This window comes from Gopherus evgoodei, unplaced genomic scaffold, assembly GCF_007399415.2.
Source record: "Gopherus evgoodei ecotype Sinaloan lineage unplaced genomic scaffold, rGopEvg1_v1.p scaffold_40_arrow_ctg1, whole genome shotgun sequence".
Taxonomy (NCBI): domain Eukaryota; kingdom Metazoa; phylum Chordata; order Testudines; family Testudinidae; genus Gopherus; species Gopherus evgoodei.
The window spans coordinates 2,820,090-2,847,184 of NW_022060061.1; the positions used below are offsets into that span (position 1 = coordinate 2,820,090).

At 54.5% G+C, this 27,095-nt stretch overlaps 1 protein-coding gene across 1 annotated transcript in view; it reads left to right on the forward strand.

Moving 5' to 3' along the window:
• Positions 1-276: 276 nt before the first annotated feature.
• The window catches only part of NFIX (nuclear factor I X), a 198,728-nt gene continuing 171,909 nt past the window's right edge, over positions 277-27,095 (forward strand). Inside the window, exon 1 of the mRNA XM_030546138.1 lies at positions 277-338. The gene's annotated coding sequence lies outside the window, so the exon portion shown is untranslated. The remainder of the gene's footprint in view (positions 339-27,095) is intronic.

Genomic DNA, 27,095 nt, shown 5'->3' on the forward strand with positions numbered 1-27,095 from the left:
CAAGTCTGTATGAACCCAAGCACAGTGCTAGGGGGCGCAGTGCTGCCGGTGTTACTGCTTTTCTGATCAGAAATAAAATCTGTCTTTGGGGGCCTTAGAGAACCTGGCATCGGCGTCAGCCCCAGTGTTTTGAACATATGTTGATTTTGCCAACTGTACTGTTTCAGGTGCATGCCATCCCCTTCTTCACCTCGCATCCTGAATTGTTTTTTGGTGTTCTCCTGTGCTGTCGTGTTCCACCCCAGAGGTGGCTGCATTTTGGAGCTGAGTAAAGCAACAGTGATCTAGCTGTCTGTTGGATCTATCCTTCAAGATGAAAGGTTCCTTGGAGACCTCAGGTAGGAGCCACTCAGTTATATTTTATGCTATAATATAGGATATTATTATTATTATTATTAATTACCTATTACTGTAGTACATAGAAGTCCCAATCAAAGAGCAGAACCTTGTCATGCTGGGTGCTGCACCTGCCTCTAAGAGCTCATAATAAAAATAAGCAAGAGAGACAAAGAGAGGTGAAGGGGGAGAAACTGAGCGATGAAGTGACTTGACTAAGGTCACCCAGCAGGCCAGTGGCAGAGCTGAGAAGAGGACCCCGGTGTCCTGAGTCCTAGCCTAGTGTTTGATCTCTGTTAACCTAGGATCTAACCAAAGTCTATGATGAGAGCGATGCTGAATGTGCTGAAAGGATTAAATGGATCACCCGTGGCTCATCCTGGTGTTTCGCTTTCATTGAGTGGGCTGGGGAACGGGAAGGCTAGAAAGAGAGAAGATTGGTGCTTTGTGCAAAAAAACCCCCTCCACTGCTCTTCACGCGGCTAATTGCCTTTGCAGTTCCTGAGTGGACAGCATCCAAAATGCCCTGAAACAGTTGTCAGCTGCAGAGGAGGCTGGGGGGGGGGAATGGGTGGCTGTGTGGGGGTGTGATGAAGAGGACTGTTCAGCCCCCCCACTCCATGCAAATGCCGCCGCTCGCTTCCCTCGGAGGCCGGCATGGCTGGTTGTGTAGCTGTGTGTGTGTTTTTGAATTCATTTCCCAAAGAAGATGTAGCATCTTCACACAGCACTTGACTCCTACATCTGTGTTCGCAATATGGCGTCCTGGCACATCTGTTGGCTCTGAGACTTGTAGTGCAAATACAGCCGGCTCTGACCATCTGGAGAGAGGGTTTGGGTTTTTTTTTCCCCTACCTCCTCTTCTTGTGTGCTGGGTCTGGGGAGAGAAAGCAGATCCATCTCTGGGATAACTGGAGGCATATGGACGTTACTTAAGACTAGCTCCCAGTGCTGGCAGTTCTCTGCTGCCACTGAGCAGACTGCGTTCAGCAGGTTGACGTGCTGTAATGAGGGGCCTCCTTGCATAACCGCACCACACGCATGCATGTAGATCTGCACACGCATACGTGTACATACAAACACATGCTACACCCCTACATACTTACACTGCACACGTGTTTGTAAACACATGCACACATGAAACCCCCTCACAGTCAATGCATACATAAACACGCGTACATATACACCCACCTACATGCATACACTCCATACGTAAACATCCACCACATACACATTACAGCCATGTATACAGCCCCCCAGCCATACACCCCACACTGGAGCCACAAACATATACAGATACACACACCGTACACATACATGTATACAGACACACATACATATGCACATACCATATACATACATGTATAAAACACATGTACATACATTTACACATATGCACACACCATAAACATGCATGTATACACACACATGCACCGATCATATACATACATGCATACACATACATGCACACAGATGCACGCACCATATGCATACATGTATATGGTCACACATATACACATACACATATGCACATGCCATATACATACATGTATACAAACACCTGTACATATACCAAACAAATATGCACACACACACACACTACACACACACACACTACAGCTGCATACATGTACACATATAGAGCTACACATCCACTACATCCACATGTGTATGCACCCCCTGCACACACATACATGCATCACACACAACAGCCACATCCATATGCACACACATACACACATACGCACTTACTACATTCCCCAGCCTCAAGCCCCTTGGCAGCCCCAAATGGCCCTGGATCAGTGTTGACCGACCCACTTTAGATTGTTTGTGTTCCTTTCAATACGCTCTCTTTCCCCCGGGAGTCGGGAGGCCCCGGGACACCTCATTGCCCCAGGCTGGGTCTGGTCGCCCCCACTTGCCCTTGGATTTTGGACAGTGACTGTGTGTTGTATGTCCCATCCTCCTGTTGCTTCCACCATTCTCCCCCACTCTTGGCACCAGCCTTTCCTCCCCTCCCCCACAGACCAACAGCAGGCCTTGGCTTGGTGTAACAGACGGGATATCTTGATGATAGCTGGTGAACAGAGGGGGAGCCCTGCTGATGCTCACTCCCTTTGGAATGTCTGATGGGCCCGTTGGGATGGTGTTTGCAGCTAAGCTGGAGATCAGTCGATCGATCGATCTATCCCCATATGCCCCCTCTATCTATCTATCTATCTATCTATCTATCTATCTATCTATCTATCTATCTATCTATCTATCTATCTATCTATCTATCTATCTATCTATCTATCTCCATACACCCCCTCTATCTATCTATCTATCTATCTATCTATCTATCTATCTATCTATCTATCTATCTATCTATCTATCTATCTATCTATCTATCTATCTATCTATCTATCCCCATACACCCCCTCTATCTATCTATCTATCTATCTATCTATCTATCTATCTATCTATCTATCTATCTATCTATCTATCTATCTATCTATCTATCTATCTATCTATCTATCTATCTATCTATCCCCATACACCCCCTCTATCTATCTATCTATCTATCTATCTATCTATCTATCTATCTATCTATCTATCTATCTATCTATCTATCTATATCTATCTATCCCCATACACCCCCTCTATCTATCTATCTATCTATCTATCTATCTATCTATCTATCTATCTATCTATCTATCTATCTATCCCATACTACCCCTCTATCTATCTATCCCTATACCCTATCTATCTATCTATCTATCTATCTATCTATCTATCTATCTATCTATCTATCTATCTATCTATCTATCCCCATACACCCCCTCTATCTATGTATCTATCTATCTATCTATCTAAGCAGTGGTTACCAAACTTGTTCTGCTGCTTGTGCGGAAAGCCCCTGGCGGGCCGGGCCAGTCTGTGTACTTGGCGTGTCTACAGGTTCGGCCGATTGTGGCTCCCACTGGCCACGGTTCGCTGCTCCAGGCCAATGGGAGCTGCTGGATGTGGCGTGGACCAAAGGATGTACTGGCCACCACTTCCAGCAGCTCCCATTGGCCTGGAGCAGTGAACTGCGGCCACTGGGAGCCACGATCCGCCGAACCTGTGGACGCAGCAGGTACACAAACCAGCCTGGCCCGCTAGGGGCTTTCCCAGCACAAGCGGCAGAACAGGTTTGGGAACCACTGTACTAGAGCATTTACCATCAGGAAATGCTCTGTGGAGGCTAAAATTTCCATGTAGCTTGAAAATGTAGCCAGTATTCATTACCAATCTCCTTCTGCTTTGCATTAACCCAGGGGTAGGCAACCTATGGCACGGATTCCGAAGCCGGCACGCGAGCTGATTTTCAGTGGCACTCACACTGCCTGGGTCCTGGCCACCGGTCCGGGGGGCTCTGCATTTTAATTTAATTTTAAATGAAGCTTCTTAAACATAAAAGCCTTATTTACTTTACGTACAACAATAGTTTAGTTCTATATTGTAGACTTCTAGAAAGAGACCTTCTATACATGTTAACATGTGTGACTGGCACACGAGACCTTAAATCAGAGTGAATAAATGAAGACTCGGCACAGCACTGCTGAAAGGTTGCTGACCCCTGCATTAACCACTGTGGTGGGTGACTCAGTAGGGGTCGCTCTCCCCTGGCAGTCAGTGATGACTCAGTGTGGCACTAGGGGGCGCTGTGCTGCAGGAAGCAGGGTGGGTGACTCAGTAGGGGGCGCTCTCCCCTGGCAGTCAGTGATGACTCAGTGTGGCACTAGGGGGCGCTGTGCTGCAGGAAACAGGGTGGGTGACTCAGTAGGGGGCGCTGTCTCCTGGCAGTCAGTGCTGACCCAGCGTGGCACTAGGAGGCGCTGTGCTGCAGGAAGCAGGGTGGGTGACTCGTAGGGGGCGCTCTCCCCTGGCAGCCAGTGATGACTCAGCGTGGCACTAGGAGGCGCTGTGCTGCAGGAAGCAGGGTGGGTGACTCAGTAGGGGGCGCTGTCTCCTGGCAGTCAGTGCTGACTCAGCGTGGCACTAGGGGGCGCTGTGCTGCAGGAAGCAGGGTGGGTGACTCAGTAGGGGGCGCTCTCCCCTGGCAGTCAGTGCTGACTCAGCGTGGCACTGAGGGGCGCTGTGCTGCAGGAAGCAGGGTGGGTGACTCAGTAGGGGGCGCTCTCCCCTGGCAGTCAGTGCTGACCCAGCTTGGCACTAGGGGGCGCTGTGCTGCAGGAAGCGGGGTGGGTGACTCGTAGGGGGCGCTCTCCCCTGGCAGTCAATGCTGACCCAGCTTGGCACTAGGGGGCGCTGTGCTGCAGGAAGCAGGGTGGGTGACTCAGTAGGGGGCGCTCCCCCCTGGCAGCCAGTGATGACCCAGCATGGCACTAGGGGGCGCTGTGCTGCAGGAAGCGGGGTGGGTGACTCAGTAGGGGGCGCTCTCCCCTGGCAGTCAGTGCTGACTCAGCGTGGCACTAGGGGGCGCTGTGCTGCAGGAAGCAGGGTGGGTGACTCAGTAGGGGGCGCTCTCCCCTGGCAGTCAGTGATGACCTCAGCTGGCACTAGGGGGCGCTGTGCTGCAGGAAGCAGGGGTGGGTGACTCAGTAGGGGGCGCTCTCCCCTGGCAGTCAGTGATGACTCAGCGTGGCACTAGGGGGCGCTGTGCTGCAGGAAGCAGGGTGGGTGACTCAGTAGGGGGCGCTCTCCCCTGGCAGTCAGTGATGACTCGGTGTGGCACTAAGGGGCGCTGTGCTGCAGGAAGCAGGGTGGGTGACTCAGTAGGGGGCGCTCTCCCTTGGCAGTCAGTGCTGACTCAGCGTGGCACTAGGGGGCGCTGTGCTGCAGGAAGCGGGGTGGGTGACTCAGTAGGGGGCGCTCTCCCCTGGCAGTCAGTGCTGACCCAGCTTGGCACTAGGGGGCGCTGTGCTGCAGGAAGCGGGGTGGGTGACTCAGTAGGGGGCGCTCTCCCTTGGCAGTCAGTGCTGACTCAGCGTGGCACTAGGGGGCGCTGTGCTGCAGGAAGCGGGGTGGGTGACTCGTAGGGGGCGCTCTCCCCTGGCAGTCAGTGCTGACTCAGCGTGGCACTAGGGGGCGCTGTGCTGCAGGAAGCGGGGTGGGTGACTCAGTAGGGGGCGCTCTCCCCTGGCAGCCAGTGATGACTCAGCGTGGCACTAGGAGGCGCTGTGCTGCAGGAAGCGGGGTGGGTGACTCAGTAGGGGGCGCTCTCCCCAGCAGTCAGTGCTGACCCAGCTTGGCACTAGGGGGCGCTGTGCTGCAGGACTTGCCATCTCTCAGACAAGATGGAAATCCCAGGCCCTGTCTGGCAATAACCCTCTGGAACTTTACAGCAAGAATAGGCCGGTGACTCCTGACATTCCAGCCAACTATCCAGCTCAGTAATGACAGGCCTCCCCCATGCCCCCCCTGCAGGCTGTTTCAGTAGGGTACAGGACTCTCCTTCCCTCTGTTGCCGTGTGCCGTTAGCCAGCTTGCCCCAGCAGTGGCTGCATTTCCGCACAGACGGACGAATCGTGGCTAGCAGAGGTAGAGCAGTGGTTCTCAGCCTAGTTACCATTGTGGGCCACACATGCCGCTCTCTATGTGTTATGTAGGTCACATCCACACACTATGTATACTACCTGTATGGCCCTGAGGATGTCACAGGAGTCGCAGCTGTGTTCTGATTGGGCCACGGGTGGAGAGCCGCTGGATTACAGCGAGGCAGGTTCTCCCCTCTAGTGCATGGCTTGAGCTGCTCTTCAGTATAACGGGACTTTCAGTGGAGACAGTCGTCTCTTTGGAGAGGCAGCATGGCCCAGTGGATAGAGCACTAGACTGGGACCTGGGTTCTATTCCTGCCTCTGCCACTGGCCAGAGGCATGACCTTGGGTGAGTCGCGTCTCCTCTCTGTGCCTCAGTTTCCTTAGTTGTATAGTGGGGAGAATGAGTCTGCCCTCTACTTTGTAAAGCACTTTGAGAGCTACAGGTGAAAAGTGCTAGATAACAGCTAGGTGATGTTATTTATTAGGTGTATTGTGGTAGCCCCCAGGAGCCCAAACCATGGACCAGGACCCCACTGTGCTGGACATTGTACAACCACAGAACCAAGAGACAGTCTGAGAAAGAGACAAGGGACCTGAGTATTGTACATCATGGCTATAATGAAGGACAGGAGAGGAAGAGGAAAAACCCCACATTTCCTGCCTCAGTTTCTCTGTGTTTTCCAGCACATGGTGGTTGCGTGTCAAGCTGGTTAGAGGCAACTTGCCAGCTCCCACCTGAGGGATTTTCACTTCAAAGGACCCAGTAGGCCAAATGAACAGGAAACTGGGAGGTCTCTGTGCTCTCGTTTGAAGGACACGATTGGGCCTTTGTTTAAATCAGGACTTATGACTGTGCTGGAGTGATCAGAGAGGGGAAGTTTGCCACTGAGTTGGAGGAGGGGATCTGGGGCACATTTGGTTCTGTTCCCACCTCTGTGGGAGAGTGGGGTCTAGTGGGTACAACAGGGGGGCTGGGAGTCAGGACTCCTGGGTTCTATTCCCAGCTCCAGGAAGGCTATGATGTCTAATGGTTAGAGCAGTGGTCCCCAACCTTTTCCGGGTGGCGGGTGCTGGACGACGAGCCACCGAGGACCATGGCCGGCGGACAAGCATCCGCCGAAATGCTGCCGAGAAGTGGCAATGTCAAGAGGCATCACTGCTGAAAATCAGCAGCATTTCGGCAGCGGCGCCTCTTGGTGACGCTGTTTTTTGACAGCATTTCGGCAGCGACGCCTCTTGATGACGCTTTTTTTCGGTGGCATTTTGGCGGATATTTGTCAGCCGGCCAGTACGCGAGTGTACATAGATGCCCCGGCAGTCGCCATTGCACCCGTGGGTACTGTGTTGGGGACCGCTGGGTTAGAGCGTGGTCTGGACTCCCAGCTCCAGGCGGGCTGTGGTGGCTAATGGTTAGGGCATAGTCAGGACTCCTGGGTTCCATACTGCTTGATGTTGACCAAGTTTTGAGAAACCCTCCTGTGGAAGGGTCTGTAGCAGGCAGGAAATCAGGGTATGTTTGTAAAGGAAGAAAGAGACAGATTCTTCCTCATCTCGACCCAGGGGCTTAGAGCTCTCTGTGCTGCTGCTGGGCCAGCACAGGTCAGGTATCTCCTTCACGTCCTGGGCCTCCAGCTGAAGATCCATCAGGCTTGAGGGACAACCTGAGGGAATGGAGCGGGGGGCACGCCGGTCTTACTCATGTGTGTGCGTGTGTGCACACACACACACGCGCACACACACACACATACACGGAGACAGCTCAGCAAACAGCCACAGATCAGAGGGAGAAAGGGGGGGGGTAGGAATGGGGGTGGGGAAGCTTGAAGCAGATGGTCACTTTGGCAGGGCTCCGAATAAAGAATCTGTTCCATACATCGCGCACAGCAGTCTCGGGGCCCGGCTGCTGCCAGGAAAAACAGAATTACCTCTCTGATTACAGCGAGCAAGAGCGAGCACTCTTCCTGTAACACTGTGCTTTGTGAGCCAGCCAGGCCAAATAAGGGCTATTTAAAAAAAAAACCAAATGGAGCAATAAAGATCATACGTGTAAAGATTATACGTGTCCCTTAGCCTAGGCCTGGCATGACTTTTGTGCTGGCTGGGGTCAGCAGCTCCTGACACGGGAATGGCCTCATGCATACAAAAGCAAAGCAATTGGGAAATTCCACATCAGTGGACCGCTGTGATGATAGATGCCATAAGGTGGCGCTGTTGTGTGGTCTTTTTTGGCAGTGTGCGAGCAAATTTTTAGCCTTGGGAGAATCACTGCATGGTAATGTTAGCCTGAGGTTATGGAAGCGTGACTTGCTGGCCAGGGTGGTTTACACGGCCCAGATTTCCAGAGGCCATGCATAGAGCTGCTTGGAAAATTCTCATCAAAATGTTTTTTCAACTAAAAATTTTGGTCAAAATTGAATTGTTTAGAAAAATATCAAATGTGAAGAAAATTTGTTTTGGGGGAACTCCCCAAAAACCGAAGTGTTTAAGGGCAAGATGCCTCTGGCCAACCCTAGTTACTAAGTTGGCACAGTTGAGTAGGGGTCAGCTGATCCCATTATAAAGAGCAACAGGCAGCTGCAGAGCGGGTGGAGATCAGGTGGGATATGAAGGTTGTTGGGTATAAGTAGATGTCAGCAGAGAAATCTGAGATGTGCGCAAGTGAAACTCTAGGTAAGAAGTGCTGAGAGGGCAGGAATTCAGACCCTCTGGGAGAAGGGGCTGTGCCCATCTTGGGAGTAGGATGAAAGAAGGGAACTCTGAAGAGAGAGACCTCAGGGAGAAGTTGGGCCCGCTCTGAGGCTGGGACAGAAGAGGTGTTATTTGTGAGTTTATACCCCAAGCAGGTGTATTGTTACTGGACATGAGGTTTTTGTGAGTTCTTGCAGAACCAAGAGAGGGAAACTGAGGCAAAGGTTACTTGCTGGGCCATCCTCAGGCCACAAGGAGGTGTACAGGAGACAGTGTGCCCTATGACTGCTCTGTCTTAGAATGGGAAAAACTTTAAAAGCCAGGTCATTTCCTGCCAAATGGAAACACCACTTCCTGCCTAGCATTAGCAATAAGTCTGTCCAGCCCCAGCTCTGGGGGCCTGGCTGTTCAGCTCAAGCTGTAGTAACTCCTGCTTTTAGCTCTGAGGCCCCAGGTTCAATCCCCAGGCTGTCAGCTAAGCTGGTGGCTCTAGGATGGATAGAAGGATGCAGCAGGAATATTTGCTCTCCACCTTGGGCTCTGAGTGGAGTTGGTTCATGGGAGCCAGACAGTGATATTGGGCTGAAGTCCCTGGGAAGATATGGCCTGCATGCTGTTTGTGAGCACCTCTGCTCCAGGACTGGTGTGTGTTGATAGAACAGTCCGCAGACTCCGCCCCACTGAGCCATGCTTCAGAGGCAGATGATCTGCAAAGCCCAGACATCTGATACCTTGGCATGGTGCCTTCCCTCCACCACCTCTTCTGGCCTAGCCCCTTGCCTGGTGTTTGCAACCTGTCACTCCACTTGTTCTCTGCCCCGTCCCACAGCTGTTGTATTTTGGTTGTAAGCAATGCAGGGCAGGGATTGTCTCTCTCTCTGTGTCTGTGCAGCACCTTGCAAAAGGGGGTCCTAGTTTTGGCTGGAGGCAGGGTAGTCTAGTGAGTAGAGCACCAGATTGGGTCTCTGAAGATCAGGATTTTGTTCCTAGCGCTGCTGCTGGGTGATCTTGGTTGAGGCACAGAGAGGTGAAGTGCCTCAGTTTCCCCATTTGCAGTGGAGATCATGACATGTAAAATGCTTTGAGATCTACTGATAAAATTGTGGTGCCACTGGAATGTATTAAGTGCTACTGCAGCAGTTCTCAAACGTCACTTCACCGCGACCCCCTTCTGACAACAAAAATTACTACACCACCGCGGGGGACTGAAACCTGAGCCCCACTGCCCTGGGTTGGGGGGCTAAAGCTGAAACCCAAGGCAGGGGGCTTGTAACCTGAGCCCCACCGCCCAGGGCTGAAGCCGAAGCCCGAGCCCCATCACCCAGGGTGGTGGGGCTCAGGCTTCGGGCCTGGGCCCCAGCAAGTCTAACGCCACTCCTGGTGACCCCATTAAAATGGAGGGCTTGGGACGTCATGATCCACAGTTTGAGAACTGCTGTGCTACTGGAATACGTCCAGTAAATAATAGGATAGGTTCTGTAAGTAGATAATATATAAACCATAACATAATAGCAGGGTGTTTTTATGCAAGCCTGAAGAATTTGAAAAGCGTAGGAGAAGAAACTCGATTTCCCCCTCCCCATTTTTTTCCTCATAATAAAACCTGGGAAATTCCATCAAAAAACTTGGTGAAGAAAACATTACAGCCTTAACTCTGCCCCTTCTGTGCATATGAATTCTTTTGATACAGTCTTTAATTACATTTGGCAAGATCATATCAGGCCATCTCTTTCCACAGTCTCAGGTACACACATGTAGCGTCTTGCAGTCCTTTCTTTCATTCTTGCCTACAAAAGCTGGCCGAACAGTTTTTAAAAGAACCACCCCCCTAGACTACGAGACTCAACATGTGCCTCAAAGGTTGTCGGAGGAATTGTGTGGTGCTGCGTGGCAGGGTTTGAGGAAAAGTGTTTGTGTAATTAAAGATTGTATCATCTTTGCAGTGCAAGTGCAGGAAGGGAAAGAGTTAGTGTGTGTGAGTCATGAGTGATTGAGAGGGGACGGCACCCCTTATCGAGCCATCTGCAACATTCCCTGCAGCTCAGCGCTCCCTAGAGCCACACTGGGGTCAGCACTGATGTGAGGGGAGCGCCCTCTACTGAGCCCCAAACCTCTTTACAACACAGCGCCCCCTAAAGCCACACTGGGGCATTGGGGTCAGCACTGATGTGAGGGGAGTGCCCCCTGCTGAGCCCCAAACCCCCCTACAACACAGCACCCCCTAGTGCCACCCTGGGGCATTGGAGTCAGCACTGATGTGAGGGGAGCGCCCCCTGCTGAGCCCCAACCCCCCCCACAACACAGCACCCCCCTAGTGCCACCCTGGGGCATTGGGGTGAGCACTGATGTGAGGGGAGAGCGACCCCCTACTGTGTCAGTTCTCCCTGCAGAGCAGCACCCACCCCCCCAGAACCTTGCTGGGACATGGCAGGGCCTGTCTGGGTCTTCCTTGATCGGTGGTGGAGGGGGAGTTATTGGTGACAGTGGGAGCTGTTTTTGTGGCTCTCTTGGCCAGTTGGGGGCACGGTTGCAGCTAGGACCTCGTTTGGGGTGGCAGAAGCTTCCAAGACCAGCCCACCGGGGGATGGGGGTGGGGTGCAGAGCGCTGTGGCCAGAATAGGTCACGGCCGAGGTAACTGAACTTCATTTCACGTGGAGGCAGGATGGAGCAGCACCTGCAGAGAAGCCAGCCCTGTGGCCCACGAGGCAGGGCCGTCCCAGGAGGACAAGCAAGAGGCCGGGATCACAGTCTGGCCTGTGGCGCCCCTTAGGGCCAGGGCGTACGACAGGCCAAGCAGGTGACTTGTCAGCTGAAGCTGTTGGTGCTCTCCGCTTCCAGGCTAATTAGCGAGGCCTGAGATCTTCCCTGCCCAGCAGTGCCAGCCTCGAGGCTGGTGGCACCAGCAGCTCAGCAGGGCTGGGACTGCTCAGACCTTGGCTGGGAGACTTGCAAAGAAAAGTGAGAGCCCTGGAGGTTGGGCTCAGCAGGGGGCGCTCTCCCCTGGCAGTCAGTGCTGACCCAGTGCAGGGCTAGGGGGCGCTGTGCTGCAGGGAGCAGGGTTGGGGCTCAGCAGGGGGCGCTCTCCCCTGGCAGGCAGGGCTGGCCCTAGGGGGCGCTAGGAGGCACTGGGCTGTAGGGAGCAGGGTTGGGGCTCAGCAGGGGGCACTGTCCCCTGGCAAGCAGGGCTGGCCCTAGGGGGCGCTGTGCTGCAGGGAGCAGGGTTGCGGCTCAGCAGGGGGCGCTCTCCCCTGGCAGGCAGAGCTGGCTCCAGGGGGCGCTGGGGTACAGGGAGCAGAGTGGGGGCTCAGCAGGGGGCGCTCTCCCATGGCAGGCAGGGCTGGCCCTAGGGGGCGCTAGGAGGCACTGGGCTGTAGGGAGCAGGGTTGGGGCTCAGCAGGGGGCACTGTCCCCTGGCAGGCAGGGCTGGCCCTAGGGGGCGCTGTGCTGCAGGGAGCAGGGCAGGGGGTCGGCAGGGTGTGCTCTCCCCTGGCTGCACTGGTTCTAGCTAGGTGCTCCCCAGTGGGGTAATGGGAGGGACTGGAAGCAACAGCCTGCTCCTGAGCGGTGTATTTTGTGGGGGCTGGGCCCAGAGATCTGCTTCTATAGGGTGACTCCAATGGGGATAGTTGGGGAAGGGAGGGGGGCTCAGTCTGCTCTCAGTAGTTGAGGGGGGGGGGATGTGGGAAATTGTAGGGAGCCCATGGAGGTGGGGTGATCCGCTCGGGTGGGGTTGTGGGGGGTGATCTGTTCCTAGAGGGTAACTGGGGGGGCTGTGGGGGTTGATCTGTTCTGGGGGTCGGGGGGGCCGATCTCCTCCTGCAGGGGTGGGAGGTCTGCTCCCGGATGCCATCCCCTCACGGGAGGTTCCAAGGGGTAAGAGCCTCCGAACAAAGCCCCGATTGAGGAGGCAATACCAGTGCCATGGCAACGCCGGCTCCGTCTTGCAGGGGCAATGTGTGCCAAGAAGGTGCCATGGTTACGCCCGAGGGGCATGTGGAGATCCAAGCCGCCGACGTGGGCAACCATCTGCCCCCCAGGGAGGGCACTCCCCTTAAAGGGGCAGCATCCCTTCCTCCCCCTTCCCCTGGGTTGGCGCAGGCTGGCACAGATTCCGGCTGCCAAGCAGTGACTGGGCTGGGCGGGAGAGCTGTGCTCAATGGGGTGCCCCCCTCGGTTGGCACGGCCTCCGGGACGGCTTATTGTTGTGCTGTATACCAGCTCCATGAATAGGAGGTGGCATCTGTTTTCTCCCAGCGATGGGAACTCTGGTACTGGATTAGAGGGGGTGGCAGTGACGGTGCAGGGGAGGGGGCGAGGGCATAGATTGGGGTGAGGGGAGGGGATGCATTTTATTGTCCAGAGGGGCACTTGCCTCTGTCTCTTTAATGCAGCTCACAGAGATGTGAGAGACTGAATGCCAACAGCTCAGACTCAGTCTGCCCTCGCTTGGCTGCTCTGCCAGCCCCTTGGTGCCAGCACCCCCCCAACCTGCTGCTGGCGGTAGGGGTGCAGGTGGGGGAGGGTGGCCAGCCTGCTACCAGACTGCAAGGGAAGGACAGATCTGCAAAAGGAGGAGAGAGAGACCCTAAAGCAGGAAGAAGCGGGGGGGGGGACAATGCGGAGTGGGTGTCAGGACTCCTGGGTTCCCCTCCTTGCTCTGTCACTGACTCGCTGTGCAGACAAATCTCTGCCCTGATTTGTGCCTCAGTTTCCTCATCTCTGAAGTGGGGGGAGAAAAATAGTCTGAGGGTGGGTGGAGGATGGGAGTGTATAATTAATACCCATTTGTAGAGAGCTGTTAGATTCTCCAGCGTTCAGTGCAATGCAGATAAAATATAGAGTATTTTCCCGCCCTTCGATCAAACTAGGATTTCATTTAGTACAAAAATGCAGCACCAAACCAGTGGCAAGGCCACTCTCTAGGGAGCCAGGACTCCTGGGTTCTCTCTCCATCTCTGGGAGGCGAGTGGGGTCTAGTGGTTAGAGTGGGGGAGCTGGGACTCCTGGGTTCTCTCTCCATCTCTGGGAGGTGAGTGGGGTCTAGTGGTTAGAGTGGGGGAGCTGGGACTCCTGGGTTCTCTCTCCATCTCTGGGAGGTGAGTGGGGTCTAGTGGTTAGAGTGGGGTGCTGGGAGCTGGGACTCCTGGGTTCTCTCTCCAGCTCTGCGAGGGGAATGGGGTCTAGTGGTTAGAGTGGTGGGGGGCTAGGAGCCTGGACTCTTGGATTCTATTCCCAGTTGTACCACTGACCTGCTGGGTGATGGACAAGTCCCTTCCCTTTGCCTCTGTTTCCTCTCCTACCCTCCGTCAATTCTGACTAGAAACTCTTTGGGACGGTCTCATCCTGGCCCCACGGAGCCCTGGTCCCAAGGGGAGTAAATTACAGCAGCAGCAGCTCCAGCCAGGGGTGTCGTGCTGCTAACTGAGCAGTTCACAGCCCAGCCAGTTCCTTGACCCTGTAACTACTTTTGGCCAGGAGCTCTGCTCTAGCTGCGTCGGCCGAAATGAAGTGGGCTTTAGGGGAGGGGTTGATTTTATCTTGCTGGCATTGAACACGAAACTGTGAAGTGCTTTGAAATAACAAAGGCTCTTAAAGGGCAGCCTAGGTGAATTAGGCACCTTCTCAGGAGGGCACCCTGTGAACCTTGGCAAAACCACCTCATTGCCCCTTTTGATCCCTTTTCAAAGCTCTCCACTGCCGTGATCCCATGGGGAGGCAGATGGGGCTCAGAATTGGCTCCTGGTTTCCTCGTGTCTGTCTGCCTGTCCCCCCCAGCCCCCGGGCGCCGATCAGAAGGCTCTTGGGCGGCACCATCCCTTGGATGTGTCTGCGCAGCACCGGACCTCCCAGCCCTTCGAGTAGTTACAGCAGGTGCCACTCAGGCTTGGCCCATCCGCCCCGATGGAGATGAGGGCGGACAGGCTACATTGGACTGGTATTGGGATCCCCGGCTGGGTTTGGGGGCCCTCGGCGAACTGCCCTTCAGTCGGGACAAGGCATTTTTGGGTCAAAGTAGGGTAGGCCTGCGAAACCTGGGAAGTCTGTGGTGCCTGGCCCAGTGGGGTCCTGCTCCGGGACTGGTGCCAGACTGTGGCAAAACCCCTTCAGGGAAACTGATGCAGCTTCTGTGGGGGGGCTGAGCCAGTGGGTGAAGATGCAGCAGTGATGGGGGCAGGGCTAAGGGCTTCTCAAGCCAGCAGTCAAAGGCAGGGCCGGCTCCCACGGCTGCTGGGGGCATGAAACAGACCAATTCAGAGCAGAAATATGGTGCTGAGTTTACACAGGGAGGGGCCTTAGCCCCAGAGTGTCTTGACTGTCTAGCTCAGCCAGGCAGGGGTGCAGGGACCAGACTAGGCACCCAGAACAGGCCTCTCTGGCTTTGGGATCTAGGAAGCTGTGAAAAATCAATGATATGAGAGGGAGGGAATGGCGGACAGGGCACTTGGACTCCTGGGTTCTCACCCAAGCTCTGGCAGCATGGTGGGCAGGCTAACTCCCAAGCAGTCAGCCATCCAGGCTCCATCTGATTTCAGGAAGACCAGCCTGTGGGGGAGGGTGGGGGGGCATGGCTGTGCCCACCTGTGCTCTGCCCCCCATGTCCACACGAGCCCCCCACAATCCACCCCAGCAATGCCCTAGGCTGCCATGGCGCGTGGCTCTCCCTGCAAATGGCTGCAGCTGGCTGCAGCCAGCAAATCCTGTTGCTGACGGATTGCCAAGCAGCCAGCAGCTCCCCCCTTGTCCCCCTGTGCCAGCCCCCCTCTTCCACTTGACTCTTTCCCTATCTACAAGGGGAACAGAACATCAGGAGGCTGCTTTCCCCACCAGCTACAAAGCGATTGACTCCGGGGGCTGGGGAATCCAGCAGACCCCCTCCCCTTTCCAAAATGAGCTGGGGGGAGGAGCGGGGAGCCGGCTGGCACAGGAGATTCAGAACCAGGGAGGGCCCTTTGCCACCACCCTGCCCCCTTCCCCCCGAAGTAGCTGTTTGTCCTCCAGCCATCCCATCTGCTGTGGGAGGCCCATGGCTGCTGCCAGCTTCTGCCAGGCTCTGGGCTGCGCCATGGCTGCCAGGCTGCGTTGTCCCTCCGCCATGGCTCGTATTCTCCCATCAGCCCCTGCAGCACCTTGACTCCGCTGAGCGCACTGGGGTGAGGGGGAGAAGGGCGGCAGTCCCAGCCCCCTGCTATCCCAGCCCTGTGCTCCCCAATCCCACAGCTCCGCTCAGCCCCTCAAGCCTGACCCACAGCCCCACTGCCGCCCCATCCCTGGGCGCCCTAGCTCCCCAGTAGGGGTGGCTGTTCTACTTTGGATGGGTCCCTGCGGGATTCTCATCCCCGCTCCTGGTAATGCCCCTTGACTATGGAGGCCCTGAACTAGCTAGTCCTGGCTCTCAGCCTTCCCACCTGCTCCCCTCCCAGAGCCGGGGGGGGGGGCAGTGGGGACTCAGTAGGGGGCACTCTTCCCCCCCAGACAGTGCTGACTCCAGTGTGCCAGCGTGACATAAACTGACACATTTTGGCCATCAAAGCTTCCATGGCACGTTCCATAAGGACAGGATTATTCTAGCCAAATTCCAGCCATTGTGCCCCCCCTTGGGAGTCTTGTATAAATAGCCCCTGTCCCCCACCCCAGAGGCTGCTGCATCTCGTGGCCGGGCGAGGAATCCCTGTGGAGACAGCTGCCACGGCCCGCCCCGGAGGAGAGTGCTGGCTGAGACCATTCCTCATGCGTAGCCTTCTCCAGCGCCTGGGGACAGGAAGCCAGGGAGAAAACTCAGCTATTTCGGTCATTCAGGGATTTATTTTTAGACCTTTTCAAAGGCCCGACGGGAGAGTGAGTCATCCCAACACAGCACTGCTGAGCCGCCCCCCCAGTTGTTCCCCTCCCCCATGCCCTGCCCAGCCAAACTTACCCTATACCTACCTGCCAATGCCCCTCAATCCTGACCTGCAGCCCCTCCCCCTGCTACTCCAGCTCGGGGGGCGTTAGCTTGAGCTGGCACCGATCTTGCTAAAGTGATTGGGCAAATGTCCCTGGGAGAGGACGGGTGCAGGGGATAGCACGACTGGGCAAACACCCTCCATTGGAGAGCTAAGTAGGCTCAGAGCCCCCTTCCCCTGGGAGTGGGGGCTGGGACTGGCAGAGGGGGTCTGGATTCCCCTCATCGCACCGGTCTGTGGAAGAAGAGGCAGAAGATGCCCTGCCAAACACCCCTATTTGTCTGCTTCCTGGGCAACCCGTGCGGGTGGGGGGGAGGGACTGTGCCAGGCATCACTGCTGCCTGCCCCACCCCTGTGGGGAATGCAGGAACTGGGCAGACACCCTCACACACTCCCTACCCTCTGCGGCCTGCTGGCATCTCAGCAATCCCAGGGCTGGCTGGTAGCGCGAGGGGGAGGAGTGGGGCTGGGGGACAGGATCCTGAGGAAACGGGGGTGGAGAGGTTTGACCTTCTCCCTTTCCAGAGCTGGGGATAGAACCCAGGAGTCCTGGCTCCCAGCCCCCCTGCTCTAACCACTAGTGCTGCCTGCCCTTTCCAGCCAAGGGGGTTGATTGGGGTAATTAATGAGGGCGGGAAGGAATGTCCTTACCGTGTTGTGGATCAGCCAGGTAAAAGGGGATCACTAGCCCCTCCCCAAATGAGGCTTCATCTGCCCTTGTCCGTCTGTCCTGGGGTGCAGATCGATCCCGCCAGTAGCCGAGTCCCATGCTGTAAGGGTGTGTTAGTGTGGGAGGGATGGTGCAGCTGCCCAGGCCCGTGTGCCAGACAGCCCCCCCACACCCCCAACACTCATGATCCCACCCGTCATGCATTCTCTGCAGCAAATGGCCTCCCAGCTATTGGTGCCAGGAAACATCTGGGTAGAGGGGGAATCCATGGGCAAGGCTGGGAGAGGGGCCTTGGCTGGCAGTGACTGGCCACTTCCTGTCCCCCCACACTCTGCCAGCATCGGCTCCCCTCCGCCTTCGTAGCTGTCCCTGGCTGTGGCATGGGAGTGGGGTCTAGTGGTTAGAGCAGGAGGCTCAGGGCCCTGACCTTGCTCCCTGCTTGAGGCCTTGGTGTGCACAGAGTAGGGGCTGGAGGGGAGTTTTGGACCCTGGGGCTGGATCTGCTGGATCTAACCCGGCCCCCCTTTCCCTATGCTTTGCAGACAATAGCACAGGCACTAGCCCCCACTCCCCTCCCAGAGCTGGGAATGGAACCCAGGAGCCCTGGCTCCCAGCCCCCTGCTCTAACCACTAGATCCCTCTAAAACTCCTCCGTTGTTGACTCATTGTCACTGGGTTTGGTTCCTTCAGCTGATCGTGGGGCAGGGGGAGTGTCAGAGGGGAGCCGGAGCCGGGCAGCCTGTGCCCTGAGATCCCAGCCATGATGGGCATCTCCTGGGGCTGCCACAGCTAGTGCCCCTTGGAACTGTGAGTGACCGACCCAGCTGTTTGTCAGAGCGCCGGGGGGAGCAATGAGAGAGCAGGACACTGCTAACAGATCTGCCTCAGTCCCTGCCTCACAACTGGGAGTCCCTTGCATGAAACAAGTCTGCTGGGTCTCAGCCCAGTGGTTACCCCAAAATAGAACCCAGGAGTCCTGATTCCTAGCCCCACCCCCAACTCTGGATGCCCTCTGCTTAATGGACATTAACCAGGGCCCATGGAGGCTGAGGGCTGAATGGACCATGGAGATCTAACCCCCTGTTTCTCCCCCTACCCCTACCAGGCAGGGCTCAGATAAATTGAGGCGGGGGGGCTGTGTGCTGTGGTTAAAATTGGCTTAAAACCAGCATTGATCCAGCTGATTTTGTTTAAAGGGCTGGTTTCTGAGCTGGGGGGGGGGCAGGGCCAGGGGCTGGAATTGAGGGACATCAGCCCAGCTGTGGGGGGCAGCCTGGGCTCACATAGGCTGTGGGTGGGAGAGCTTGGGGGAGGCCAGAGCTGGGATTGCAGGGGGGCTGCAGGTTGGCATTGAGGGCCTCTGGCAGAGCAGGGTGAGGGGACAGGGCTGTTGTCGTCCTGTCACTTTTTACATGAGTGGAAGGTCAGCGAACACTGAGCTGCCCGGTCCTTGATCTGTCCCCGGCCCGGCCCACGGGACCCGCCTGCCGCGCCGTGCTGGGCACTCCAAGCGCATCACCAGCTGGAGCAGCAGCTGGCACCTGCCATGCTGTGTGCCTCGCTCCGAGTGGGTATTCCAGGGAACAGGACCTCCGGGCGAGCAGGTGCCTCCCCTCTGGGGATGGTGCGGCTGGGGGAGGAATTCTGTGTGGGAGAAGCTTGAATTGTATTTATTTTAGAAAGGATGTGTTAATGAGAAAACCCTGAGCTTCTAAGCAGCCACTCCAGTGAAGGACAAGAGAACCCAGGAGTCCAGGCGCCTCCTGTGCTGCCCCAACCACTAGACCCCACTTCCCTTCCAGAGCCAGGACTAGAACCCAAGATTTCTGCACCTGCTCCAGCGGCTGGGAAGTTCTCCTTAGCGTGCCCCCCAGCGGGATGCCTGCAGGCAGCCTGGGCACAAGGTGGCTGGGGAGAGGGGGGTGGTGCAGGCAGCCTGGGGCAGGAACGGAGAAGCCAATACTTGCCTTCGAATGAAGCCTAAATAATGAATGGTGCCCGGGCTGCTCCCACCAGAGCCTCCTTGTTCCATCCTGTCCCAGTGATATCACTTAGCACTAGGGTGCTCCAAGCCACGTGCTCCAGGGCCAAACAGGACACAGGGGGTAAGGCTGTGGGGCACCGGCAGAGCTGTGAGCCCAAGCGTGGACTAGCAGGGGGCTGCGGGTTGGGACTGAGGGGCATCAGCAGAGGTGGGGGGGGGGTGGGCACCACTGGAGGGCTGGGGCTCAGGATTCCCACACACACCCAGGTTTGGTAGCTCAGCTGCTCCAGCCTGGCTGATGGCTCTGACACTGCGACCGCTGCCCATTCACAGGCAGCAACAAGACTATGGCAGAGATTCTGCTGTCTGCCCTGACAAGGCTGGTTTTATGAGGTTACCTAGACATCCCACTGGAGGTTGGGGCCCCCTTGTGCCAGGCAATGAGCAGACACCGAGAGGCGCTCAGTTTAAATAGACAAAGGATGGGTGGGGAAACTGAGGCATGGAGCAGGGATGGGACGTGCCTAAGGTCACACTCCAGCTCAATGACAGCTGGGAACAGAACCCAGGAGTCCTGATACCCAGGCCAATTGTCTGCCCACTAGACCATGCTGCTCTGTGACCAAGCGAGCTCTGGTCAAACATCTGGGCACAGAGGGGCCAACTGCAGGGCTGAGCGTGCATTTCAGGCATCCAGTTTTAGCACTTGGGGGAGGGAGGACCAAGCTCTGGGCTTGAGACTGGCCATCGAGGTTGCCATTGGTCCTGCTTGTCTGAAAGCTGGAGCATCCCAGCTGGCCCCAGCGTTAACGACGAAAGTTCACAGCTGACACACACGTTGTGTGAGGGATAAATAAGAGCAGCGTGGTCTGCAAGCAAACAAGGCCTTTTAATACGGCCAAATATAAGTGTATCTGTCTAGGCACAAATCTGATGCAAACCAGAGATACTTAAACAGGGGCATCTCGAGTAGGAGCAGGGAGGTGCTGTTACCTCTGGATCTGGCACTGGTGTGGCTGCTGCTGGGATCCTGTGTTCGGTTCGGGTGCCCACAATGCAAGAAGGATGTTGCTTAATTGGAGAGGGGGCAGAGAAGAGCCATGAGAATGATTAGAGATTAGAAATGCCTGATAGTGAGAGACTCAAGGAGTTCAATCGATTTAGTTTAAAAAAGAGAAAGCTAAGGGGTGACTTGGTCCCAGCCTATATGTGCCTTCATAAGGGACAAATATTTAACAAGGGGCTTGCCAGTCTAGCAGGGAGGTCCCACACAATCCAACAGCTGGGAGCTGAAGCAGACAAATTCAGTCTGGAAATGCAGCGTAAACTTTTACCACTGAGTAATTAACCACTGGAACTGTTTGCCGAGGGTCGTGGTGGATTTGCCAGCACTGGTGATTTTTAAATTGAGACGAGATGTGTTTCTAAAAGCTCTGCTCTAGGAATTATTTTGGGGCCGTTCTCTGGCCTGTGTTAGCCAGGAGGACAGACTAGAGGGTCACAACAGTCCCTTCTGGACAGGTGGGCACCCGCTGTAAGTCAGGCGAGCGGAACGTGCTGCCTTGTTGAGCGTAGAGAGGAACCCCCGAGCCGGCCCAGCTCACAGCCTGAGCAGACACTAACTGAACAGTTCTGTCGGACCTAAAGCGATCCCATGGAATGGAAGGCACTTGGAAAAGGGGCAATATTAAAGATGGCGGGGTTCTCCTGAAATCCAGGGGCTGGTGGGTAAAGAGGGGGAGATCACACAGTGTCACGGACCCCTTAGCCCATTCCCCTGAGTCAGCAAACCCAAAGGCCCTGGGGGAGGAAGCGAAGAGGGAATGAAATGTTCCTGGCCCAGGATTCCAGGTGCTGAGGGATTAGGTAGGGGGCACCAAGGTTTGGAGGTCTGTGCCATATGGCTAGGAGGCCCAGATTTTGGCTGACCCCATGTCCTATTCCCTGCCCCCTGAGCCAGCCAGGCCTTGGTCCTGGGGCCAGATTGGAACTGGCACCCCTGAGAGGGGAAAGGCCCCGTTTCCCATTCCCTGCCCTCTGATCCAGCCAGCCCCCAGCCCTGGGGGCAGATTGGAAATGGTACCCCCAGAGGGGAAAGGCCCCATCTCCCATTCCCTGACCCTGAGCTGGCCAGCCCTCAAGACCCGCTTTGTTTCTTTTACTGAATGTTGGGGCCCAGATTCACATAGCGCAGCCGTGAAGGGCCTGGTGTTCCCCAGATGCTGTGCTGACACTGGGTTTGGTCTCGGGCTCTGGGAGAGGTCTGGAGGCTAGCTGTTTGAGTGGGGAGTGGGTGTGCTAGGTCAGGTGAGCAGGGCCGGCTCCAGGGATTTTGCCGCCCCAAGCAGCCAAAAAAAAGCCGTGATCACGATCTGCGGCAATTCAGCGGGAGGTCCTTCGCTCTGAGCGGGAGTGAGGGACCCTCCGCCGAATTGCCGCCGAATAGCTGGACCTGCCACCCTTCTCTGGAGTGGCTGCCCCAAGCACCTGCTTTCTAAGCTGGTGCCTGGAGCCGGCCCTGCAGGTGAGAAGAGGCCCTGTCACCTGAATTGGGCTGACAGCCAGGCCGGCTGGTGGGTCTGGTGCTGCAGATCCTTCCTCAAGGCTGATGCCAGCGAACGCCTGTTTGCCCTGGCTGCAGTAACTCCTCTGTTCTCCTCATCTTACCCTGCCTGCCTTCCAGGCAGCTTAACCAGCCTTGTCCCATGGCTCCCCTAGGTACCACCCTCATCCCCAATTCACCCAGGGGTGAGCTGAGGGCGGATGGGGAGAGACTGCCCCCAGGGAAGGACCCAGGAGTCCTGCCCAGCTCTGAGCTAATCGCGGAAGCCTGTCTAGGCAGCGAGTGTTCCTGGTCCCCAGCCCTATGGCAAAGACACTGTCCGCCCACACGTTTCTCCTGCCCCCAAGACTGTTCCTTTGTTAAGGGAGCCAGGCCGTCTGCAGGGCAAAGGTTAAAGGGCGCCCTGGCCCATCTGTGCCAGCAGCCTGAGCCGTGGGCTGAGCAGACCCATTACCCACCCCAGAGAGTGAGGCACAGGAGCTGGGCCAACCACAGATCTCACTGCTAGCCCTGGAGGGGGAAGTCCCAGGCACCCAGAACCAAGAGCACTTGACCAGTCTGCTGCTGTAACCTCTAGCCCCCACTTCCCTCCCAGAGCTCAGAATAGAACCCAGGTGTCCTGGCTCGCAGCCCCCCTTCACTCTAGCCACTAGCCCCCACTCCCCTCCCAGAGCTCAGAATAGAACCCAGGAGTCCTGGCTTGCAGCCCCCCTTCACTCTAACCCCTAGCCCCCACTGCTCTCCCAGAGCTCAGAATAGAACCCAGGAGTCCTGGCTTGCAGCCCCCCTTCACTCTAACCAGTAGACCCCACTCCTCTCTGAGCTAGGATGGAACCCAGGAATCCTGGCTCATTGCCCCCCTGCTTTAACCACTAGTATCCACTCCGCTCTCAGAGCTCAGAATAGAACCCAGGAATCCTGGCTCGCAGCCCCCCTGCTTTAACCACTTAGTATCCACTCTGCTCCCAGAGCTCAGAATAGAACCCAGGCATCCTGGCTCGCAGCCCCCCTTCACTCTAACCAGTAGTCCTCACTCCTCTCCCTGAGCTGGGGTGGAACCCAGGAGTCCTGGCTCGCAGCCCCCCTTCACTCTAACCAGTAGACCCCACTCCTCTCCCTGAGCTGGGGTGGAACCCAGGTGTCCTGGCTGTCCTTCCCTGAGCACGGTACCTCTCATCTCCGCATTGACCTAAGCTCTGGGTCCTAGCACATTGAGGGCTTTGGGGATCATGCCTAAACTGTGGCATGGGCCTGGCTGACACTGCCCACAGGGCCCCCTGTGGGTGGGGGGTGGGCACACTGGTGGGTGTAATAGCACATGCTATTGCCCCCCCCCCAGCTCCAGGGTACTGTACCCACCGGGCTCCTCTTGCCTGGTATCCAGCTCATTCTCCACCCTTCCAGCGCTGGCAGGTGGGGCAGGGTCCCTCCAGCCCCTCTTGGGAGTGGGGGTTGAAAAGCAGGCCCCTTTGGGGAGGCCTGGAGGATGGGGCAGCCCCATCTCCTGCCCTCCTCCCACTGCCAGGGCCGGGAAGCATGTGCCACACTGCACTGGGGATGAGGATGCCAAGGGAAATTCTTTGGTTGGGGAAGGAGCTAAGAGAGAGGGGGAGGGGAGCAGGCCCAAGGCATGTGCCAGGCACTGGTGCTCAATGGGGCGGGGGGGGGGGTGCCTCTGCACTGGCCAGAGAGAGCGAGCGGAGAGAGACAGACACCAGGTGGCTCTTGGCATTGCCCACTCAACATGCTGCTGCCCTGGCTAAGTCACTCAGCTCTGCACTAGGCAGAGAGAGGAGACAGCAGGGACTAGTAGTTAGAGCAGGATACTGGGAGGCAGGACTGCTGGTTCTTGTACTGGCTAGTGGGGTCTAGTGCTTAGAGCCGGGTGTGGGGAGGAGCTGGGTGTCAGAACCCTGGGCAAGTTTATTTTGTGTCTCGGTGCCTCAGTTTCCCCATTGAAGAAGGAGAGGGAGTGACACCTGCTCACCTTTGCAGAGTGATTTCTGACGTTGCCATGTTGACAAAAGTGAAATATGGTGATCAAGGTATTGCTGTCATTTACCATATACCTGGGGGAGAATGTATGGACACACACTAAAGAAATCTGCTCTAGGGAGAGAGGTTGGTCCTAGGATCCGAGAGAGACCAGGCGGGCGAGGGAAACCTTTTACTGCCCCAACTTCTGGTGGGGAGAGAAACAAGCTTGCCAGCTACACAGAGCTCCTCTTCAGATCTTATGTGATAGATGCGGATATCTCCGTCTGTGTGGGTCTGGTTTAGAAACGGAACACTGTATAAACTCAGAGGGAAAGAAGATATTGATTTGTGACATTAACTAGAAAGAAAACCTTGCCTGATACATACTAGGATGCAGATTTCTGTACACGCGCAGGGCTGTTCCTCAGGTAACTTTTTCTAATATGGTCAAAATAATCAACATATTCTTTCCCTTTGAGTTTTTTAAAGGACTCGCCGGATAGTTTTATGCGGTTTTGGCCTGTTTTACATGTCCAGACCCCACAAAACGCCCTCCTGTCTTAGCTCATAGATCTATAATCCGGTACAGTGTTTCCCCTCATAGTCTAATATATCAGATTCATTTGCTGCTTCTTATTTCGATTTTTTTCCCATGTAAAATGCTACAGACATGTTGGCAAGCTGGGAATAAAAATTCCTCCGAGGAGAGAATGTAAACACTTCGATCCACTTAGAGAAAATATACTCGTTTTGTCAGCCAGAAACATATAGGTTCAAATGTAGCAGTGTAAGCGCAATCCCCTCTTTGATCATTGTAAAATCCAATTGTTCTCTTCCGGAGAAAAATCGAAGCTAGTTTCCTCTTCTTTTCTCTGACATGTTTACGATGCAAACTGCAATTTTTGTTTTGAGAAATTGTCTGTCAAAATATTATCCAAATCCACTACTCAAAATCCAATCCAATTTGTAGCTTGATGAAGAAATGTTTCCAAATAAATAGAACGATTGCCATCCAAATCTCTCCTTTTGTTTAGTTTGTTGATTATAGATTTGTTTTTTAAAAAATCGCACCCTGTAGGGGAAAAATGCAATTTCGTTTCTAAAATCAACCAAAATGTCAAGATCTAGTTCAGGTCATGAAATATAATACCTGCATTATTAATAAATCTCCTTCAGAAATAACATGCAACTTTCGCCCCTAGTTTAGGGCTGAAAGACATTTTTTCTAGATGCACAGAGAAATCTCTGAATCAGCAAATGAAAAAGAAAATTAATCTCTGCGTCTCTGTCTTTCTCTCTCTCCCTGTTATTTAGAAACAAGTTGATTTTAGTGGTGCGGAAAAAAAAACCAGGAAAGTTTGAAGTGTGAAAAGATCTACCAAAGCTTTCCTGGGCAGGAAACAAAATGCAATGAGATTCGTTAGCTTCTCGGTTTCAAACTTGTTAGGAGGATCAGTTTATAGTTTTCCATCTATTAAACCAATCTGATTTCTTTCGGTTGAGGCATTTTAAGTAAAACTGAAGATCCATCACGTACATAACATGCGTCAGTTTCAGGTCTTTGTAGTTTGTAATCTTTAGAAAAACAACGAAAGCCCACCCCGCAGAATGAAGTTGATTGTGTGTTGGTTTGTGCTGATATTAAAGGAATCAATCTACGAGGACTGGGGGCAGCTTTTCCCCATCTCGCAGGGGGTTTGTTATGCTGCTGACTTTTGTTTATTGGGTTTGAGTGCCAGCACCAGCAAACACTTCTTACTTATATATCACGTTTAAGATTAAAACCACAGCGCTCCAGGACTGCAGTGCTGGGTCGAGCTGGATTTGCGATCTGCGCTTCCGCAGCTGTTAATTTTCGAAGTTCTCCAACGCCCGCAATTGTGCGGGTCAAACACTTTTTAGCTAAAGGGGAGTGAAACTTCCATGTGAATTTAGTGCAACTCGAGCATCGGAGCCCCGAGGTACAGACATCTCCGCGGCGTTTAGATTCACCGCAGGCAGACGGGGATCGCCACGAATTGGGAGCAGTTTCATCTTTAAAAATCAGGATTCCGTAGGAAGATGTAGGGGTTGGAAGCGACAGACCCCGCAGAGATCCCGAGCTAGGAAGGCGTTTCCCTGACGCAAGCTTCCAAAATAGCTCGCTCTGTCCCGTCCAGGGAGTAACCTCTTGCGAGTCTCGCGCTTTAGCTTTGCGCCTATTCAGAAAAAAACAGGCAAACCGATTTTCAGACCAAAGGAGTGCGAGGTTTGGAGGCACAGTTTTCAGGTTTTTTAATTCTTCTTTTCGCGCCCCTTCAGAGCTGTCCAAGCCCCAAAACTGTGGAAAGAGGCTAAACCCATTTCTAGTCATTTCATTTACCCCCCTCAGAAATAGGGAACATCGAGTTTGTGGAGGGGGGGAGTTTGGACGGGGTGGACACGTGAACAGTATATTGTCAAATTTTGCAAAAGTGTTTTTCTTATCAGAAAACTCTACAAAAAGAACTACTTTGTATTCTTCCAACCGATCAAAGAAACATACAGATCTGCGGCATGCATGAGGCAAGCCTGCATCGCATGTGATTATGTGAAAGCAAATCAGCTTATGCCTAGATGCTTATGCAGCGCTGCTTTGCAAATTTCAGCTCAAGACTGTTTCCTATCAACAATAGAATCTGCTTCCTTTATCTGGGAGCTGTTTAAAAATATTTTGGGAGCAGCAAAGCAGAGCCTTATTTGCAATAATTAGTATTATTAAGGCTGACACCAAACTACTACCAAGCTGCCTACTTAACTTGGGAAAGTTAGAATGTCAAGATGGATTAGGATCTTCATGGCAATTTAATTAGAAACTCAAACAAATTGGGGAAAATGCAAACAGCCATTTGTAAACTGCTTCTGAGGATAAACACAGGATGTATCAGAACAAGGGAAAGGTTTGTTTAAATAAAGGTTATTATCCCGCTGGGTGACATGTAATAAAATGCCTTTAAACAGCAGATTCAACCTGTTATTATATAGTGGAGCAATTCTTCCCCTCTGACTGCTGCAGGCCGCAGTCACGGGAAAGACCCGCCTGGGTATTTGCAACATTGCGCTGGCCCAAAGAACACACTTTGAGGTTGCAGTAAATGAAGGTGAAATCTGCGTGGTCGCTGCATGTTTCAATGGGGCGACCAGGGCACTTTGGCAGTTAGCTCGAAGTTGGTGACACCTCTGATCTTGAGACAACTTCCCAGGGGAGAGGTTTTACCAAAAGGTTAAATTACCCCCCCCACACACACACCGAGTGGTTTTTAAAAAATCCACCGCTTCCCAGAACTGTTTCCTCGTGTGTTTTTTAAAGTGCTCTTTGCAAAGTGAATTGTTTCAAATCAAGTCTTTTCACTCTTTGGACATAATGCGCCCACCCTTTGCCCCCCCCCA